At 41.2% G+C, this 22,606-nt stretch overlaps 1 protein-coding gene across 7 annotated transcripts in view; it reads left to right on the top strand.

Annotated features, from left to right (window-relative positions):
• Positions 1 to 22,606, top strand: part of LOC122553234 (N-heparan sulfate sulfotransferase 4-like) — an 889,310-nt gene that overhangs the window by 317,762 nt on the left and 548,942 nt on the right. For all 7 annotated transcript variants that reach the window (XM_087985585.1, XM_087985673.1, XM_087985675.1 and 4 more), the window contains one exon: positions 8,489 to 8,577. The gene's annotated coding sequence lies outside the window, so the exon portion shown is untranslated. The remainder of the gene's footprint in view (positions 1 to 8,488; positions 8,578 to 22,606) is intronic.

The following is a 22,606-nucleotide window of genomic DNA, read 5'->3' on the forward strand; positions in this document are numbered from 1 at the left end:
AAATTTTTGAAAGCTAAAAGTACTCAGATTTTGAACCAAAGCAAATAAATGGAGTGAGGACACTGATCAGCTATGATCTCATTGAATCATAATATAGACATGAGAGGTCTAATGGCCTACTCCTATTTCCCTGCTTCTAGAATTCAAATTATTGATCAATGTAGTTTCATCACTGATTTCTATCTCAGTGCTACAGATAATAAAGTCAATGTGCATAATTTTCCTCAATGTTGATTCACCTCCAATATTGATAATGATTCTATGTGATGTTATTACTGAACAAATTAGATCTCATACAGAAACCTGGCATGGTAAGTCATATTTTGACATGTTTTGGTTTTAATAAATTGGTCTGTCACCCAAAGCACGCAATGTTGCTGATTTTGCTTTAACAATAAAATAGAAATTTATTAACAAATTCAGTCAAGATAAATAACCAAAACTACTTCATCTTGTCATGTAAATTCAAAGATTTTTAAGCACACAATTGTCATATCATCCCAGTAATTCCAAAGCACTATTTTATAAATTGAAAGCAAAACAAAACAACTTTTGTGGGGTATACCAAAACACATTGCTAGTCCAGTACCAAACACTATTGGACAATGCTCACACTTTAGTAGGTTTAAGTTACTTGTGAATTTAAATTGTAGACTGGATCTGCAAATAACTTCTTGGAGCTATTATGCACCTGCTTAAATGTATTCAACTTTAAGTAACCATTTCAGGGTTTTATTCCAGCACTTCTTATCAAGGACTAATACTAACTCACTACTCTAAGGCAATATTGTTCATTTGTGTCTTTTCCTAGTCTACTCAGCCATCCTATTCCAAAGACATCACAGGATTGATCAAAACTCAAAGTAAAACAGAAACCAAAAGTCTCCTCCTTTAAGATTAAAAATGAAAATAGGTGTCAGAAATTTCTAACACACCTTGAGGCCCCATTGTTTAGCTTTGCTGGATTCCAAAACAATCTCAGGTAACAATAAAAATCTGCATCAATGATGCACATTAACCCATTCACTCTAAAACCTGGCCTTAAAATCTGTTTCAAAAGGAACTACCATGGGTACAGAAGTGCTTACAGGTTAATTATTAACTTCAGACACTTGCAAAACCCATATGTTGCTAATTCAAAAATCAGAAACCCAAACTAGCAACAAGTTAAAGTAAAAATATAAAAGAGGACATTGATAATGGAATCTGCTTTTGGATTTGTGGTAATTATCAAAGGTATCTTTGACATTTCATTAGGGATTTGAGATATCTCCTGTACATTGACCATGTCTCTGACACATACAGAAAAGTAAGTAACACTACCTCCATGTAGACCATGACTTTGGTGCTGGTTTTAAGGTCTTTATAATCAAACATTGCCTCCAATGTCTAAATGAAGATTACAGTGTTGAAGTTCATCATTAATGTCTGCTTTTTCTGAAAGAAGACACCTAAGGATGTAAGAGTTGATTCACTTTGTCTAGTGGCTCACTATAGAGCTTGATAGAGAGTACTGTTACAGAGTGGGAACAGGTTGGTAGAAGAACTATGTCAACCAGGTTAGAGTGGTGCTGGAAAAACAGAGCAGGAAAATTGTGTTTCGGGCAAAAACCCTTCATCAGGAATGAGGCCTCATTCCTGATGAAGGGCTTTTACCCAAAATGTTGATTTTCCTGCTCCTCGGATACTGCCTGACCTGCTGTGCTTTTCCAGCACCACTCTAACCTTGACTCTGATCTCCAGCATCTGCAGTCCTCACTTTCACCTATGTCAAGCAGGTGTTCATCCACAGCTGCATTCTCTCGTCTGCACAAGGAGGTGTTATGGCAGGTGATCAAAATCCTTGTCAAGAGTTAAGTTATAAGGACTGCCTTAGGGGAGGAATGTGTGATACAGAGGATCCTAGATCTGTGCAGTGAATTCTGGAGCTTGGTGCATGGCAAAGTGGGGCATATTCACTGATGTGGAGAGATGAACATCAGTATACTCAAACAAATTTGTCAGAGGGTTATGGGATGGAGGGAATTATGAACATAGGGAGGGGAATGGCTATTGAGAAATTTGAAAAGACAAATGAGAATTTTAGAACTGACGCAATACATGATCAGGTGCCATTGTGAACCAGGGGCAGAGAGATTCAGATGAACTCTAATTTAATGAGAGTACTACGAGGGAATTATCATGAGTGCAGGCAACAAAGGTGTAGACAATAGACAATAGACAATAGGTGCAGGAGTAGGCCATTCAGCCCTTCGAGCCTGCACCGCCATTCAATATAATCATGGCTGATCATTCCTAATCAGTATCCTCTTCCTGCCTTATCTCCATAACCCTTGATTCCACAATGTAATGACAGATGGGTTTGAAATAGGGCCGGAGTCTAACAATGCAACCATGTGGAACTAAGCAATCACCCAGAAGTGGTTGGGAATTTTAATCAGAGTCAATGTTGCGAACACTCTGGTTTAGTCTCAGATAGTTGGTAGTCAGGGAATGGAGTTTGGAGCAGTGACCAAAATCAGTTGGCTCAGTCACACAATATGTCGTTGGAAGAAACTGTTGCTTATCCAGTACGTTTTGCTAAACAGGCAACAGAAGGAATTGAAAGGTGGTGGTGATGCTTGTAGAAGTTTGTAGTTTCCTGGCCTTTTGCTCATCCCTACCGTCTCCCAGTTTCCTCATCCCTTTTCTTGTTGCATGTAACAAATACCAGTGCTTGCAGATTGTAGGACAGCCACCTCAACAATGTCCTTTGATTCTTTGCAAGCAGTAGGGCCCTGAAAGGGAAGACTACATCATTACACATTGCTGCCCTAATGGCCTTGAATTGCACACTATAACAATCTGTTCTGTCTGAGAATCACCAGGAAGGAAAGGCTCAGCAACTTTAGCCACCTGTTCTCACCAAGATATTTGGATGACATTGTAGACAGGACCAAAGGGATGCTGGGAGAATACATGAAGGATAAAAGTGTCTCTTGGGGTTCTGTTGAGTATAGGACCGTGTAACTGTTACACATGATGTCTCAAGTTACAGGATTCTATGTGAACTAGCAGTTGAAATGCCCTGCTGCTGCCAATGATATCCAGCAACATCTCTTCATTCTCAGACGGCTACTTCAGGACTATGTTGTGTGATAAGCAACATAACAGGGGAGCCAAGCATTCCATTATAAGCCCTGCATTTTATAGTTTTTATTCTTTCTATGGGAGTATTGAGATTTTACAAATTCTCCCTAGGTTGCAATGAAATCATTAAGATTTAATTGATTTCCTCTCTTCCTCTCTGATTTTTTTTCCGGCATCAGAGTAGCAGCGGTGCTCTAAAACATTTTCATTCAGTGCATCTCACGGTGAGTTTGTGCTATTGTAATTATGTCTTCACAGTCCTGGAGACACGGTAGTTGACATCTTGTTTCTATTTGTCAAAAGGTTTTAACATTGTTTCAGAGTGAAATGCCTTTTGAAATAAAAGGTACCTTTGGATAACAGAGACTTTGCAGTAAGATCAGTTGTAACACTTGCATTTCTCCACATTATGGTACTATGCCAGATGAGGAAAGTTTGAGTTTTTTGGACAGAAGAACATGGGATGTAGGAGCAGGAATAGGCAATTTGGAGAGATGATGGCATTGTATTTTCACAACAGCTTGTAGAATGTAAATTCAATTAATAACTCTGGAATTAAAACGTCAGTCTCTGTATTGTTGACTATGGAACTATGATTGATTCTCATAAAAACCCATCTGCTTCACTCATAAGTTCACAAGATATAGGAGCAGAATTAGGTCATTCGGTCCATCGAATCTGCTCTACCATTCAACCATGGCTGATATGCTGCCCATCCCCATTTTCCTGCCTTCTCTCCATAACCCTTTGACCCATTACCAATTAAAAAGCTGTCTAATTCCTCCGTTCATGGCCTTCCTTAGCTGGTTTAGCCTAAATAAAATTTCAGACCCACCAGTGATGTGAATGACTCTTTACTGCACTCTGAATTAGCTAAAAAAATCACTTAAATGAGGGGTGATTAAGTGAGATCAACTCGTGGTTGTCTTGATGACCATGCTAGATACCACGAGAAAACAAATTTAAGAAACATGGGACCACAACCAAATCAGCAACAATCTTAAGTCCAATTTCTTGACTATCGCCAGAATCTTTGCACCCCCGTGTGTCTCAAAACCTGACTTGACGTTGAATAAATTCAGTGGTCCAGCCTTCACCATTTTTGGGGAAGAGAATTTCACAGACTAATGACTTGCTGAGAGAAAAGAATTCTCATCAACTCCTTAAAAGTAAGACTTCTTTTTCCTAGACTGTGGCCCCTAGATCTCAAATCTCCCGCAAGTGATCCTTCTAGAATCAATCCTACCATTGAAACTGAGAAACATAAAAAATAGGATTAGGAGTTGTTCAATCCTTTGAGCCTGCTCTGCCTTTCAATATGACCATCCAGCTCAATACTTCTTTCCCACTTTCCCCTCCCCATATGTTTTGATCCCTTTAGGCCATGAACTATATCTAACACCTTCTTAAAAATATTCAATTCTTTGGCCTCAACCACATTTTTGAGGCGGAGAATTCCTGACACTCACTGCTGTCTGGGTATTTCTCCTTATCTCAATACTGCATTCCTAAACTGTGATCCCTGCTTCTGCACTTGCCGGTCACTGGGAACATCCTTCCTGCATCTAGCCTGTCTAAGTAAGTCTGCTTGAATTTTATAGCTTTCAATAAGATATTCCCCCCCCCCCCCCCACATCGCCCAAACTCTAGTAAATATAGTACTAATAGATGTGGTTTCTCTTCACACAAGTGTTACCACCTCAGGAGTCAGTATGATAAACCTTTGTTGCACTCACTCCATAGTCACAACATCCTTCCTCAGATTGGGAGACCCGACCTACACACAATACTGCAGGTGCAGTCTCACCAGGGCCTTTCAGAACACGACGTCCCTTCTCGTGGACTTGAATCCTCGCATTATAAAGGCCAATATACTATTTGCTGCCTTCACTGCCTACTGTACCTGCATGCTTACTTTCAGTAACCAGGCATAAATCCAAGATACCCAGGTCTCATTGCATCTCTCCCTTTCCTAATCTATTGCTATTAAGATAATAGTCTGCCTGCCTCTTTTTCCTACATTTATCCTCATTATATTTCATGTGCCATACTTGTCCATTCACTCACTTATCTAAATCACACTGAAGTATCTCTGCATCTTCCTTACAATTCACCAACCACATTCCCCCATCCACCCAGCTTTGTCTCGTTTACAAACTTGGACATATTACATTTATTTCCCTGATCTCACCCCTTAATATATTTACATTGTGAATAGGTGGTGTCCAAGCACTGACCTGTGCAGTGGCTCCCACTCAGGAAAAGAGAGTTGCCTTAGCACACTGTGTTTCAGTAAGATCACCTGTTATTCTTCTAAAGTCCAATGGCTAAACACCCAATCTGATCAAATTTCCTTCATAAGCTACACCTTCACCCCAGAATGAATTGAGTGATTCTTTGCTGAATTGCTTGTAAAGCCTTTATATCCCTTTTCAAAGAAGGAAAACAAAACAGTGCTCCAAACGTCATCTCACAAAGGCCGTAATTTCTTTCCGGACCTGAACATTAATTTATTGTGCTTCACATACCAGGAACTCCAGAGTCCTCCATACCTCCCTGTAATCTGTCTCTATTTGAGTCATTTACTGTCTTTCTATTCTTCTGGTCAGAATGAATGAGTCCATATATACCCACAGTATACTCCATTCAACAATTGATTGGCCACTACTTAGACTACCTCTTCCCTTGCAGAGCCTCTACTCCCTCTTAACTACTTTCTTAACAAACTTGGGCTGCAAGGTGACAAATGATGAGCTAACAGTTGAGGCCACTAAGTAGCCCATTAACATAACACAGGAATTAGGAGAGGGAGTAGGCAATTCAGCCCTTTGAGCCCGCTCCACCATTTAACATGATCATGACTCTTCTTATCCTGGTCTCAACTCCACTTTCCAGCCTGCTCCCCATGTCTCTTTATCGCACTTTTCATCAGAAACGTATCTATTTCTTTCTTAAATCTCCCTGCTGATTGATTCTGCCTCTACTGCACTCTGGGGCAGTGAGTTCCACAGATTCTGAGAGAAGTTGTTTCTCTTCATCTCGGTTTTGAACCTACGTCCTCTCACTCTATATCTATGAGCTCTTGTATGAGGCTGTCCCACAGCATCCACCTTATCAATCCCCTTTAAAAAATTAAACATGTCAATCAGATGTTCTGCCCTTGCTGCCAGAAGCCCCCCTCCTCCTACACGAAACTCATCCCACCATCAGTGGCTCTATGATTAACCATCAGCTCTGCACCACTGGGGAAAAGGCTCTGTATGGCACAAAATGCAGCAGGCCTTCAAAAGAGGCAACACTGGGATCTCAGTAGAACCAGCCAGTGGCCCGGAGCCATAGAATCATACAGCACAAAACAGACCCTTAGTCCAACTCGTCCATGCTGACCAAGTTTCCCAAATTAAACCAATCCCATTTGCCTGTATTTGGCCCATATCCATCTAAGCCTTTCCTATTGATGTATCTGTCCAAATGTCTTTTAAATGTTGTCACTGTACCCACATCTACCATTTCACTATACATACGAACCACCCTCTGTGTGCAAAGGTTGCCCATCAGGTTCCTTTCAAATCTTTCTCCTCTCACCCTAAAATTATGCCCTCTAGTTTTGAACTTTCCGACCCGAGGGAAAAGATTTTTGGTGTTCACCTCATTAATCCTCCTTCATGATTTTATAAACCTCTGTAAGGTCACCCTTCAACAACTTATGCTGCTATGTCCCAGCCTATCCAGCCTTTCCTTATAACTCAAACTCTCTAGTCCCAGTAATATCCTTGCAAATCTTTTCTGAACTCTCTCCAATTTAGTAAGATCCTTCCTGTAGCAGGGCGGCTAGAACTGAACACAGTACTCCAAATGTGGCCTGACCAACATCCTGTATAACCGCAGTATGATGTCCCAACTCTTACATTCAGTGGTCTGAGCAATGAAGGCAAGCATGCCAAATGCCGCCTTTACCACCCAGTCTACCAGTGATGCAACGTTCAATGAACTATTTACCTAAACTCCTAGGTCTCTCAGTTCAACAAAACTCCCCAGGGCCCGACTATTAACTGTGTAAGTCCTGACCTTGTTCATCTGACCAAAATGCAATGCCTCTCATTTATCTAAATTAAACTCCCATCTGCCACTCCCCGTCCCATTGGCCCAATTGATCAAGATCCCTTTGTAATCTTAGATAACCTTATTCACTGTTCACTCTACAACCAATTTTGTTGTCATCCACAAACTTACTAACCATGCTTCCTATATTCTCATCCAAATCATTTATATAGATAACAAACAGCAGTGGGCTCACTGTTGGTTGCAGGCCTCCAAGTCTGAAAAACAACCCTCCATCACCACCTTCTGTGTTCTAACATCAAACCAGATTTGTATCAGTTGGCAAGTTCTCTCCGAATCCCGTGGGATCTAACTATACTAATCAGTCTACCATGTGGCACCTTGTCATAGGCTTTACTAAACTCCACATAGACAAAGTCTACCATTCTGCCCTCATCTACCTTCTTGATCACATTCTCAAAAAATCTCAAACAAATTTGTGAGACACAATTTCCCACACAGAAAGCCATGCTGACAATTCCTCATCAGTCCTTGCCTCTCCAAATGCATATAAATCATGAGTCTCAGACTCCCCTCCAAAAACTTACCCACCAATGCCATCAGGCTCACAGGTCTATAGTTGCCACATTTTTCTTTGCAACCTTACGTAAATATACATGGTACGAATTCAAGTTAAACAATTCCTATTTGTCGATATCCAAAAGTTATAAACATTATGTATATATTTTCTAATTAATAGAAAGATTGAAATAAAAGTAAACACTGGACTCTGGAAATTCCCTTTTAATGTCTAATTTAAAATAAAAACAGCTGCAAAATTATGCAAGACAAATATCTACCATGCCAGTTTGGTTATATTGTTAGAATAAATATGAATTAACATTAAGTAAGGCTTAACAAAAATGTTCAGATGCAGTATGGTCTCCCATATAAAACACATAATTTATGCCCCCTAAATTGTTAAAGTAAATGAGTCTCAGAACCCGCTGTGTAAAAATACTATTCACCTCAGCACAGAGCTTTCTTTATCAAGATGAATTACTGCAACAATAAAATATCTAAAGACTGCAGAAGGTACTGAAAGAGTGAAGTACTTAACTGAGCTGTGAAAGATTTTTATGCCAACAGAACTGAAGATTGAAAGTGTACGGTCAACTGTTTTGTAAAATTGTGCATTTATTTTCACTGGACTGGTTTACTTCTTCCTGCATGCTGTAACCAGGTAACTAATTCACACAAAGCTTTAGACTTAAGTACCATGCATTAATTTATCTTCATCTTTATTTTCCTTGGTTAGGCAGTTGTAGCAGACGAATCAGGACATATTCTTCTGCATTGGTGCTCAGCAGTATCTTTATTATGGAAAGAAGAGAATTTCACTGAAAGGTAGGCTCAGCTCATTTTTACACTCTTGCAATTTATTGAAATGGTCTTGTTTGTTTATTAAGCTTTCACAATGTGGTTGTTATAAGCTCATTGCACTGCCGAAAGCATAATCGAGTAACACTGCTCAGGGATAATTTTGACTTTAGAATATATAAAACTGTTAAATGGGTGTACAATCTCAGCCACTTATTGAACATCTCTTGTGATAGAATTAAAAATCAAGTTAAGTGTTTCACTGGTGGCTACACTTATCACTCAGACAGTACTATCAGCCAATGTTGGAATTACTGCTCTTCGATTAAAATTTTGTGCTGGAGGAGAAAACTGAATAATTCTTGTCAATTTGCAGCAAGACTTGGACATTGTGACTTGGGCTAGCCCCCACCCCCACTCTGGCCTATCACCCTCACCTTGACCTCCTTCCACCTATCGCATTTCCAACGCCCCTCCCCCAAGTCCCTCCTCCCTATCTTTTATCTTAGCCTGCTTGGACACACTTTCCTCATTCCTGAAGAAGGGCTCATGCCCGAAACGTTGATTCTCCTGCTCCTTGGATGCTGCCTGACCTGCTGCCCTTTTCCAGCAACACATTTTCATTCTGACTTAAGCTGTTAAGCAGGAAGTAGCATTTGTGTCAAACAAGTGGCACACTATGAATATTCTGGTGTTACTCTGCTTTTCACTGAGGGCACCTCATGGTACCTGCTAGTAAGTGGCACAAGGGAAGGGTTATTTCAGTTAATAATGCACTGTTGCCAATCCTCCTCTGCTCCATTGCTACACTGAATCAAACTGCAAATTGGAAGAACAACACCTCATCTTTTGCTTGCATGGTCCACAGCCCAGAGGACTTAACATTGAGTTCTCTAATTTCAAACAATCATCCCAAATATCTCTCACCTCCCTTTCCAGCCCCACCACCTCCCTTCAATTCCCCCCTATTGACTGTTCCTTCAGCTACCAATTGTATTCACCCCTCCCATCGACCAACCAGGTCATACCCTCTACCTTTGTTCACATATCGTTATCTCACCATTCCACTGCTCTCCCCACCGTTTCCCCCCCCCCACCCCCACCACCTTTATCTGTAGCTCTCCCTACCCCCGCATTGAGCCCTGAGGAAGAGTTGATACCCGAAACATTAACTTCATCTCCTGATGCTGCCTGGCTTGCTGTGTTCTTCCAGCCTCCTGTTGGTATACTATTTCTAGGAGAAAGTGAGGTCTGCAGACGCTGGAGATCAAAGCTGAAACTTTATTGCTGGAACAGCACAGCAGGTCAGGCAGCATCTAGGGAACAGAAGATTCGACGTTTCGGGCACATGCCCTTCTTCAGGAATGAGCAGAGAGTGTTCAGCAGGAGAAGAAGGGCATGTGCCCGAAACATCGAATCTTCTGTTCCCTAGATGCTGCCTGACCTGCTGTGCTGTTCCAGCAATAAAGTTTCAGCATACTATTTCTAGGGCCTGTCTGATGACCAGTGGTAGATAATAGACCGCTGGCAAGCCAAAATAGAAAAGGCAACTGTCTTTATTCACAAGATGTGTTATTGCATGATTAGCTATAGATACAGCTTCTAATACTATTCAGATGTCATTGCTAAGGACTCTAGGGAGCTGAACAGAATAATTCTGCTCCCTCTGAAGGCTGCTATAGAATTTCTGCTTTCTTCCTTTGGAAGTCGATGAGTGACATCATCAAATTGGGTAGACTTCAATGTAAAACGAACATTAACTCCTTCAGTTGCATTTTGCCACATCTCCCTTCCCACCCCCCAAGCTTTATCCCTGTAGTTAACCCTTTTATAACCATGTACATAACTATATAACTTCCCCATCTCACCATCACAACCTTTAACAAATTTGAACAGCCCAGACAGAGAACACATCCTTGCTAATTCCGAAGAGAAAGATCTTCTGCTTGGGGAATGTTGATCTTGGTTCATATCCATGGATTGTTTCTCCACTGGATACTTTTATCTCTTGGACAGTCTTTGCTGGTTGGATCATTTCTATTTTTGAACAACCCTTAATGACCTGAGTTTCCTTTGCAGAGGGCTGGAAAGGGAGGTGGGAGATATGTGGGAAGATTCTTTGAAATTAGCGAACTCAATGTTTCCCCATAATCTCAGGAAGCCTTTAAACTCTGACAAGTCCATCATGGAAGGCAGATGCTCTGTTGAAACTTTCTTCCTCACATTATTCTGGATTTCTGGATCAGGTGAAAATCTTCTTGATTGATATAGGTGTTTTAATTTCGTAGTATTCTGGATGTTTAAACTAAACCATTTATTTTGTTTGACCATATTTGCAACATTTGTCAAATTCAATATAGATTGTATATAGCTCATCTCCCTTAATTTGTTAATCAGGTATTATCTTTCTGTAGTTGTTTGACAGTTGAAGTCAACTTTTTCAGTTTTTTCAATCATATTAATGAACGTTTCCTCCTCACTCACCAGTATCTTGGTGGCTGGCTTTGATTGTTTTTGTTTTTAGTAGGTAGAGAATTGAACATTTCTGCCAGTCCTGTGATGTCTCCGACTTCCTGTACATTGATAATATGAAGCAGCTGTCTTGTGCTAATATAAGTAATCTCGCTGCATTCTTTCTTCTGTTTAGCTTTCACACTGCATCTGTGAAATACAATGAAGTCTCCTACTGGTTAACCCTTAACTGGGTGGTCAATAATGGTTTGTTTTGACGAGATATTCTCTGTCAATCCCCTCCAACTCTTCTAATATGTTGAGGTTGAGAGCGGCATGCAGGCTTATAAGTGAAGACTTATGGTTGTGAACAATATGTGTTACATTACATTGTAATTTTATAAGCATTCTATGCTCTTTGCAGGTATTTTGCCTATGCCATTTAGTCTTATCTCTGTCGGCAGTAATCCTTGTTTCTACAACCATGCTAAGTTGTTTGCTAGGACAGTAACCCTTGCTCCTATGTCAAGCTTAACAAGATGTCCACTGATGCAGACAGGTTCTGTGCTTTCTGGTTAATCCCAATCAGTAATTCTCCCAGGAATGCCTCGGGTGCTTTCTGCAATGGAACTATCCCACCCATTTTGAGTATCTTATTTAAAAGAATGGATACTCTATTGTATAGACACCTTTGTACATGCTACCACTAATATTTTTGTTGCTCTGAAACGGTGTCTACTTCTGAACATGCTCTGGAAGTGATTGTTTTACAAATAATGCATTTCTTTGCGACAGTTAGGCATTATCTGTGCTTGTGAAGCCTTATTGACCGACAGCACTTTCACTGGTTCCTTGCATCGAGTGCTTGGCTGATGCTGTATATTGACTTGTCCCGTGACTCTTCAGAGCATCTGTACCTTAAAAGCCGAATACAATCTGCTGAGCTCGGTTTGTGATTTTTTTTAAATCTCCAGATCTGCTGGTGCACCTTGCTAGTTTCAAAGTTTGAAGACGACACTTAGGTCTTTATCCCCAAAACAAATAAAGCACTTAGGCCTAACTCTGAACAGATTTCAGCATAATTACACACTACCCACCAATCCAGATCATTCTGCCACACCTTAAAATTAAACAGCAAGTTTATAATACAACAGTCTTACAAAATATCATATTTGGCACAAAACTATTTTGGTCAGATGGAGCCCCCACGTCCCAGCCTAATCAAATCATAAATAATTGTGGATCTTTAATGCTCCATCATTGAATATACATGAGAGTGAGCTGGTCAGATTTTTTTGTCACTCAGGGAGTCCTGGATTATATCAAATGAATGGGAAATTGGAATTGAGGCATAAGATCAGCCACAATTGTACTAAAAAGCAGTGCACTCTACCCCCTCAGCTTTTGTGTTCTTATACCTAAGTAAAAGCTGCTTTCCAGAAAAAAAGCATAGTTATCAGGAACAAGAGCCCAGCATTGCATAATTACCTTTCTAATCATAAAGGATACCATTTCTTCATAGGCCGATATCGTAAAAAAAGGTAAGGATTTTGTTTCCTTAATATGAAGTGTATACATGCTTCTTGTAATGACACACCTATTTACCAAAGACCAGAGATCTTAGATTAATGAGGACTGAGGTTCAGATCCTTAAACAGGTTGGAATTCAACCTGTTAAATCTACACATTTGACAATATAAAAGACTTTAATATTCAGGCTGATTTTCAGTAATAATGTCTGACTTTGTTATTGTGTTAGTTAACAGGTAGCCTCATACATATGGTTCAGAAATAGAACTCTACGTTCTCAGCTTCTGTTGGTGATCCACACAGACTGGTGAAACAGCACTGCCCTAGGTTACTCTAATTTACCTGGTATTGAATGACTAATTCTGCCATTGAGGGTTGCCTTTGTTTTTAACTTCCAACAGCAGATGATTACTCACTGTTTTGTTCACCTTACAGGAAGCTATTAGTCACTAGACAACCGAAAAGCCCTTCACAAACTGAATAACACGAAGCAGGATTTCCTTACAGCGAATCTGGAGAGCTGCACAAATCACCATAAAACATTTGATTGAACTGCTATAATTTCCTTGACCCCAGTTTGGGGATACACTATATCTCACCAAATGGTGATTCATCACTTCACACAGTATCTCCTTATCACTGCAATCCAGCCCTGATAGATAGTTAACCTTTGATATGTGAGCAGAGGTTCTCCTATCCAATGTTTTTAAGCAGCTTTAGTTTCAGTCCTAATTTCCATGTCAGCAGTATGGTGGAGTCTCCCTTCAGAAGATTGAAAGGGCCCACACAAGACTGTTTACAAGATCTAGCCACCTTTCTTGTTCCACATAATCTGCTAACTTGGATACAGTACAGAATACCAGATTTAGTCATGACCTACTGGACACTGCAGTTAAGAATGTGAGTGCATTTGATACGTAAACTATGTCTGATTCCGCCACCAGTGACAGAACAACAAAGGTTTCAAGTCTTCTCCACTCCAGTCTGGTCAGTTCAACCTTATCATCAGTGAAGATAAATTAAATCCAGATCCCACATGAAGGGTGATATTGTATTAAGCCACAAGCAAGCACATTCAAACATTCATCGGATATTCCTCATTCAATTCCATTTGCAAAACATCAGATTTAATATTGTAATGGAAGCAATTTACAAGAAGCTGTGAAAGTCCAAGTGCAGCATCTGTGCTTTACTTTCTGTGTACCAAAGGAATTTCCTGACCTCATTTTCCATGAATTGGCATGGTTTTGGTTACATTTCCATGCTGCTGGAATTAAATACTGTGAGAACTAAACGTCGGTCATCGATTTAGCTCCATGGTAATAATAAATATCAGATAGTATTTGAGCTGTGCTTTTGGTTGAAATGGTTAATTTATAAATTGTGACACATGCTTAAACATTTAAACAGGAGCATTTGATAATGAGAGTAGACCCTGCTTTCTGATATAATTCATATGTTCTCCAATATGTTATGATAGCTCATATAGTTAATAGCTCCATTCAACAACAAAACAACTCCTCCAATTTCTATCACATTTATAACATTTTAAAAAAGCCTTAAAGCCATAAGACACAGCAACTGGATAAGGTCATCAAGTCTCCTCTGCCATTCATTTCTCAACCCCATTCTCCTACTTTCTCCCTGTAACCTTTGATCCCCTTGCAAATCAAGAACCTATCAATCTCTGCCTTAAGTACACTCAAACACTTGGTCTCCACAGCATTCTGTGGTAACAAATTCCATAGATTCATCATCCTCTGGCTGAAGAAATTCCTCCCATCTCACCATGCCACAATGTTTGGCTAGTTTTGTTTTGAGGAATAGCTGATGGTGGTGATTTTGAAAGAGAAAGGGACAGTAACATGTGAGACGCTTCTAATTGCAATGTCTGTTTGCTCATGGGATAGTGGATAATCAGTGTTTAATGGGAGTAGGCTTAAGAGCATCAGGAGGCCTTGAGGAGAAGATAGAGGGTTCAATTCCTGCCTTAGGCGACTGACTGTGTGGAGTTTGCACATTCTCCCTGTGTCTGCGTGGGTTTCCTCCGGGTGCTCCGGTTTCCTCCCACAGTCCAAAGATGTGCAGGTCAGGTGAATTGGCCATGCTAAATTGCCCGTAGTGTTAGGTAAGGGGTAAATATAGGGGTATGGGTGGGTTGCGCTTCGGCGGGTCTGTGTGGGCTTGTTGGGCCGAAGGGCCTGTTTCCACACTGTAATGTAATCTAATGAGTAAAGAGCAACAGCAGAGGGCGCCAGGAAGGTGGGTTGCCTTGATGGTGAAGTAAAAAGGGGAAGAGCCAGAACAGCTGGACCAATATCATACTCATGTACATTTTACTAATGGAAACTTAGTGTATGAAACATGCTCATGATCATGTATCAGAGGCACAGTCAGTGTGGAGATGAAGAATGATTGAAACTTGCTACTTAACTTTTTTAACATGGGCTTCCCTCCTGATAATCAGCAATATGCTGTTGGACAGAAATGCTGACAGCATAAAGATACAACAGAACGGCAGAGTGGGAAAGATTGCAGGTCATGTTCAAAGTGGCAGGGAGGAGGGGGACCGTGGGTGAGATATGGGTCTGATTGTTGGTTCGGAGAGCATCTCTGATCCTGTGGAGTGCTCGGAAAACTGGGGCTCTGATTTCAGAGGAACGACAGCAGGAGGGTTGGAGTGTGCTAGGTCTGATCATAGGGCCCAAGAAATGTGTTTTTTTTTGAGAGGGTGGGGGTGATTCTGATTTCAAAGGTCAGGAGAAGGGGAAGGCTGGCAGTAGGCAGAGCACATGGTAGGGATTTAGAAAGTTCCTTTGGGCATGAAGAAGGCACTTGTGCTGCCTGTGAGCGATGCTATAAGGACCCTCTTCTTAAGGCTCAAGGCCTTCTTGTCCCCTTTCACTAGCTGGTTTTCTCAGGGTCTGACATGATTTAAAAATCAAATCTGTGTCAAAGCAAAGCCATATTGCCAACTTGAAAGGTTTCAATGCCTGACCTGCCCTGTGTAAGCTGATGCATCCTGCCTTGGTTAAAACTGGAAGTGGTTTGCATTGAGAGAGCTTCGATTGTTATTTCAGCTCTATAATTTTTAGTTATGTACTGAACCTAAAGAGACCTATTTTGGTGCAGAGAGGAGGGGGTTAAAATGACTTCCCAGTGCATTTGGGAGAGAAATTACATTCATCTGTAGCTTCAGCAAACATTTTTAGATCTATTTGATTACTATCTGCATTAGAAATTTCAGTGACTATAGACAAAGATAAAGGAGGATTCCTTTACAGGTGCATATTCTATTTGACTTTTTTTTAATATGATCGCTTCCAGTAAACCTGATGTGCCTGAGCGTGGACCGATGGGCATTTACAGAGCAGTTGCTTTCCCCATCTGGTTTGACTCTGCCCATCAATTGTTGACCCCCTCCACCCTGATCACCACCTTCTCTCTTGGGTCACCACATGATCCTCACAGCCCTGCCCTAGCCTCACGGAAGGTAGATGCTTATCAATTCACCTGCGAGCAGACTGTGACACCTTGTACTTATTATTATGTTTATTTCAATGTTACTGGTAGGTATTAGCTGCAGATTTACTTCTGCTCGTACAGACAGAAAAGGATTGAAACTGTGGTTAGGAAGTGCATGTTTTGCATTGTGTACCACTTTAGATGGAGATGTGTAAAGATTGGCTCCAGTTCTGTCCTTCACTGCTGGGCTCTCTGGATTTGAGAACACAGCATGAGTCTGTGGGTTGCTGGACTCATTTAAATGATGACCAATGTTGAGAGTGCCTCACGCCTTATTTTCACGTACAGGGATTGTTCCGTACGCCCAGTTCGTGCTGCAGGAAACAATTTCTAGGCCGCAGTGTTTTCAACCGCAGTGTGATAAGGTCAGATTAGATTTGACTAGAACATCACAAACGCTATTGTGAAATGACAGGTCAGGCCAGGAAATGGAATGTTTCCTGGTTTGAGTCAAATAGGCAAACTGTTTTGACCTAGATTTGATTCCCAGATTTGAGCAGCAACAAGACAGCTCACAGACTGCTCAAGAAAAATCTGAGCTGCAATTAAACCCTCAAACTGCTCCTTTGATTGTTGCACTGAGGTGAACTAATCTGAACTCTAACCAGTCAAAATTTTTATTAGACCAGCTATAAGAGCTATTGAAAGCTGCAGTAGTACAGTGAGTAGAAGCAAATTAAACCTTTTGAATATATATTTCAATTGAATGAATTTCTAATATTTATGTAACAGTGCCAAATTTATTTTAAAAATTTACTACTTTAAACCCGGTTTAGATTAGATTTGATTACTTACAGCGTGGAAACAGGCCCTTCGGCCCAACAAGTCCACATTGACCCTCCAAAGAGCAACCCACCCAAACCCATTTCCCTACATTTACCCCTTTACCTAACACTATGGGTAATTTTACATGGCCAATTCACCTACCCTGCATATTTTTGGACTGTGGGAGGAAATCGGAGCACCCGGAGGAAACCCACGCAGCATTCTGACAATGACTTGGATATATTTAAAACCCCATTGTTTACTTGCCCTCCCACTCTCCTTCCAAACACACATACACGCACAAACCACTTTTTTGCATGTTCATCTATTGAAAAAGAGGTGAAGAAGCCCACCATTTGATTGCAACATCAAGCAACAAAATCTTGAAATTCCTGTGCCATTTCTTTTCAGTTCTAGGACAAAGAGTTGAGTGAACCATAAGGAAGAGTATAGATTTACTTCCTGAAAGGACTCATTCGGCAAAATCAACAAAACGCTCTGCGGAAATTGCTGCTTGAACTGGAAGATTTTCAGTCAAGACTGTTAGAACTGCATTTGGTGTTACTTTAGATGAAATGCCAGGACCACAGAAATTTCAATATTTCTTGCTGTCACTCCTGGTAGTATCTCTGGATCAACGAGTGAAAATTAATAATTTTCTAGCTTCTTTATAAAAGTACAAAATCGTGCTCATGCTTCATAATGCTAGCACTTCAAACTGACAGTTTCCGCATTTTCCTTACTTTTTGGTGGGTTTCTTGTTGACCAATACAGTAAAATTTAGGTGTAATGCACAAATAGACATTAATCAAGCCTTAACATTGTGTCACATCACTGCCACTTCTGAGTATGCCTTTCAGTAATTCACTTTGGGCAAGTTTTCAGCATCTGCAGTCCTCACGTTCTCCAAGTTTTCAATTACTTCACATCACCTTAGGTGAGTCATTGAAGCATTTTCTGGAAATCCTCTGAGGACCTCTTGCCTCATACTTTAAACTTACCTCACAGTGGTTCAGTCATGCTTCATGGTTCTTCAGATTCCTCTGAGGAAAAGGAAAGTCATCCTCCTTAAACTGATGTTTGCATGGCTGTCATCAAGTTTAAGTTCTTGTATGGGTTCTACAAATATCAATACCAGCTCAGGCTTAACTTCCTTGCAGCTATTAACATACGTTTATTGTTAGACTGTACATGGTGATAAGACTATGGAGCAGGAGGCTAATTGCTGTAAAGGTCCAACTTCTTCCTGGAACTCCAACACATGACCACTGAAGAGGCTTATTTATAGAATCATCAACCTAGCATCACAATGTTGTCATTCCTTCATTATTGCTGGGTCAAAATCCTGAAGCTTTCTATCCGAGAGATCCAGGGATTCAGGTACACAATTGTTTGAAGTTTACATCACATGTAGACAGAGCAGTTAAGAAGGCTTTTAGCACGATTGCCTTCACTGCTTAGGAGTTGGGGTATCATGTTGAGATTTTACAGGACATTGATGAGGCCTCTTCTGGAGCAGGGCATCTACTTCTGGTTACCCTGTTAAAGGAGGGGGCAACTTTTTCACACAGAGAATGGTTTGTGTATGGAATGTATTTTCAGAGGAAGTGTTGGATGCAGGTACAGTTACAACATTTAAAAGACATTTGGATAACTACATGAATGAGAAGTGTTTGGATGGATGTAGACCAGGAGCAGGCAGGTGGGACTAGTTTAGTTTGGCATTATGGTAGGCATGGACTGGTTGGACTGAAGGGTGGCCGTATTGTATTACACTGTAGAATAATTTCACTATATTGACTGCAGCAGTTCTCACGGGAAATTAGGAATGGGCAATAAATGCTGACCTTGCCAGGAATGCCCACATTCTGTGTTTGAAGAAAAAAATGACAGACTGCTGAATGATGTCCAGTCACTTGACCCCTTAGGATGTCAGATTTCCCTGTTGCCCGTTTAGAACAAATAAGTTGCTTGATATCAGGTGAGTCAAACTCGAAGGTCACCAGCATTCCTGAAGTTCTGTTAATCATTGTTATGTTAGCAGATCAAAATCAAGAGTTGTAAGTCTAACTTAAGGACCTATAGTTGAACCCTCCCTTCACATTCCTCAGCCTGTAACAGTCTTTTTTCCTCTCTGTTGCTTCAACCACCTCCAATATTCAAAGCAAAATATAGCATGAACAAGCAATGCAGTAACTCAAAAGCAAACTTACATTCACCAGAAAAGCTCATACAGTACATTCAAGTATTCAAATTCAGAACACAGCCATCTGTGACCATTCTGCATCTCTTTGAGAGTCCATTTAGATGCAGTTGCATGTATTTTTCATGTGATTGTTGATTCAGAGCATACCTTGCAAGATTTATGTGTGACAGTGCAAGCTATTTCAACATCACTTACAAAGTGTGCCCCAAGCTTTATGATCGAGAAAGCATATGTGAAAAATGTGACAGGCTGGTGCTATTCTGCCCGTGCTGCCTCCCCACTGTGAGCAGAGGGACAAGTTACCAATCTGTCATTTGGGCTTTCTACCAACCGCATTGACCTGTTAAATTGTAGATGTATTTGACATATCTTGAACATTTTAATAACTGAACATTTCATAGATATTTTTCCCTCTGTCCAACAGCATTAATTGTCTCAGCCAGTTTCATACAATTTGCACCATCACTACCATTACCAGAATAATTTGCATTTATATAGCACCATTAATATAGAAAATAACCCAAACTGGTTTATGTAGTTGTCCTCAAAAATATTGATTCAAAGCTAAGCAAAGAGCACTGGTAGAACCATGACAAAGAGATACAGTAAGGGAAGTTGCTGTAAAAGGGGATATGGAGGCAAACAGAGAGTTTGACTGTTTAACTTGTTGTGTATGGTGGGGGCAGACGGGGGACTGCCTCTGTTATAATAGGATGGTATGCCCCAAGGTCCATAGCTGGGCAGCCTCCTTTACTGCCTCTCCTATACCAACACATCTTCATCCAAAGGAAACATTCTCTTCACGTCAGTTGCAGAACATTTCCGAAGAACAACCAGAAGAGATGAGTTAAATTCAGGAAGAAAAGGTGCAGCAATTTAAAGAGAGTTCTGGAGGATTAGGCTCAGATGAGTAAATGGTCTGGCAGGGAGGGAGGAAGTAATTGCAGAGGGTCATATTAAAAGGATTAGAGAGCACAGACAGGCAAGTAGAATTTGGAGGGGTTACTGCAGAGAGCTCTGTGTGATCGGGAATTAATTTAATAATTTTGATTTCAACACATTTTGTTGCTGGGGTTATGGAGCCAAGAGAGATTAGCAAGGATGAGAATGATGAGTGACCAGGAGTTATTTTAGAACATAGAACATAGAAGAATACAGCGCAGTACAGGCCCTTGGGCCCTCGATGTTGCGCCGATCCAAGCCCACCTAAACTACACTAACCCACTATCCTCCATATACCTATCCAATGCCCTCTTAAATGCCCATAAAGAGGGAGAGTCCACCACTGTTACTGGCAGGGCATTCCATGAACTAACGACTCGCTGAGTGAAGAACCTACCCCTAACATCAGTCCTATATCTACCCCCCCTTAATTTAAAGCTATGCCCCCTTGTAATACCCGACTCAATACGCGGGAAAAGGTTCATACTGTCGACCCTATCTAACCCCCTAATCATCTTGTACACCTCAATCAAGTCACCCCTAAACCTTCTTTTCTCTAGTGAAAACAGCCCCAAGTGCCTCAGTCTTTCCTCATACGATTTTCCTACCATACCAGGCAACATCCTGGTAAACCTCCTCTGCACCCGTTCCAATGCCTCCACATCCTTCCTATAGTATGGCGACCAAAACTGCACACAATATTCCAGATGCGGCCGTACCAGAGTCTTATACAACTGCATCATGACCTCAGGACTCCGGAACTCAATTCCTCTACCAATAAAAGCCAGTACGCCATATGCCTTCCTCACCGCACTATTTACCTGGGTGGCAACTTTCAGAGATCTGTGTACATGGACACCAAGATCCCTCTGCTCATCCACACTACCAAGTATCCGACCATTAGCCCAGTACCCCATCTTTTTGTTATTCTTCCCAAAGTGAATCACCTCGCACTTAGCTACATTGAATTCCATCTGCCACCTTTCTGCCCAGCTCTGCAGCTTCTCTATATCCTGCTGTAACCTGCCACATGCTTCCTCACTGTCAACAACTCCTCCGACTTTCGTATCATCCGCAAACTTGCTCACCCAACCTTCTAACCCCTCTTCCAGGTCATTTATAAAAATGACAAACAGCAATGGTCCCAAAACAGATCCTTGCGGAACACCGCTAGTGACGGAACTCCATGAAGAAACTTTGCCATCAACTACTACCCTCTGTCTTCTTCCATCCAGCCAATTCCTAATCCAAACCTCCAACTCACCCTCAATGCCATATCTCCGTATTTTCTGCAGTAGCCTACCATGGGGAACCTTATCAAACGCCTTACTAAAATCCATATATACCACATCTACCGCTTTCCCCTCATCAACCTCCTTCGTCACCTTTTCAAAGAATTCAATAAGGTTTGTGAGGCACGACTTGCCCTTCACAAAACCATGCTGACTATCCTTGATCACATTATTCCTATCTAGATGTGCATAAATCCTATCCCTTACAATTCTCTCTAAGACTTTGCTCACAACAGAAGTGAGACTCACCGGCCTATAGTTACTAGGGCTATCCCTACTCCCCTTTTTGAACAAGGGAACCACATTTGCTATCCTCCAGTCTTCTGGGACTACTCCTGTAGACAAAGAGGACATAAAAATCAAGGCCAATGGCTCTGCAATCTCCTCCCTTGCTTCCCAGAGAATCCTAGGATAAATGCCATCAGGCCCAGGGGACTTATCTATTTTCACCTTTTCCAGGATTTCCAACACCTCTTCTCTACATACCTCAAAGCCATCCATTCTACTTATTTGTGCCTCAGTATTCTCATCGACAACAATGCCCTGTTCCTGAGTGAATACTGAAGAAAAGTATTCATTCAGTGTCTCCCCAATCTCTTCCGCCTCCACACGCAACTTCCACCTACTATCCTTGACTGGACCTATTCCTCCCCTAGTCATTCTTTTATTCCTAACATACCTATAGAAAGCCTTAGGGTTTTCCCTAATCCTATCTACTAAGGACCTTTCATGTCCCCTCCTTGCTGCTTTTAGCTCTCTCTTCAGGTCCTTCCTGGCTACCCTATAACTCTCAATCGCCCCAATTGAACCTTCACGTCTCATCTTGAGATAGGCCGCCCTCTTCCATTTAACAAGGGATTCCAATTCCTTATTAAACCACGGCTCCCTCGCACGACCCTTTCCTTCCTGCCTGACAGGTACATAATTATCAAGGACACTCAATAGTTGCCCCTTGAACAAGTTCCACATATCATTTACACTCTTGCCTTGGAGTCTACTTTTCCAAGCCAAACATCCTAAGTCATGCCTCACCGCATCATAATTTCCCTTACCCCAGCTATAATTCTTGCCCTGTAGTACACACTTATCCCTCTCCATCACGAGTGTAAAAATCACCGAATTATGGTCACTATCCCCAAAGTGCTCACCTACCTCTAATTCTAACACCTGGCCTGGTTCGTTACCCAGAACCAAATCCAGTATGGCCTCACCTCTTGTTGGCCTGTCTACATATTGTGTCAGGAAACTCTCCTGCACACATTGAACAAACACTGACCCATCTAACGAACTTGAGCTATAGCTTTCCCAATCAATATCAGGAAAGTTATGAAGCTGGTTTACCATT

This window comes from Chiloscyllium plagiosum, unplaced genomic scaffold (genome assembly GCF_037043375.1).
Source record: "Chiloscyllium plagiosum isolate Xiang-an unplaced genomic scaffold, Cpla_swu_hap1 HiC_scaffold_1, whole genome shotgun sequence".
Lineage (NCBI taxonomy): Eukaryota > Metazoa > Chordata > Chondrichthyes > Orectolobiformes > Hemiscylliidae > Chiloscyllium > Chiloscyllium plagiosum.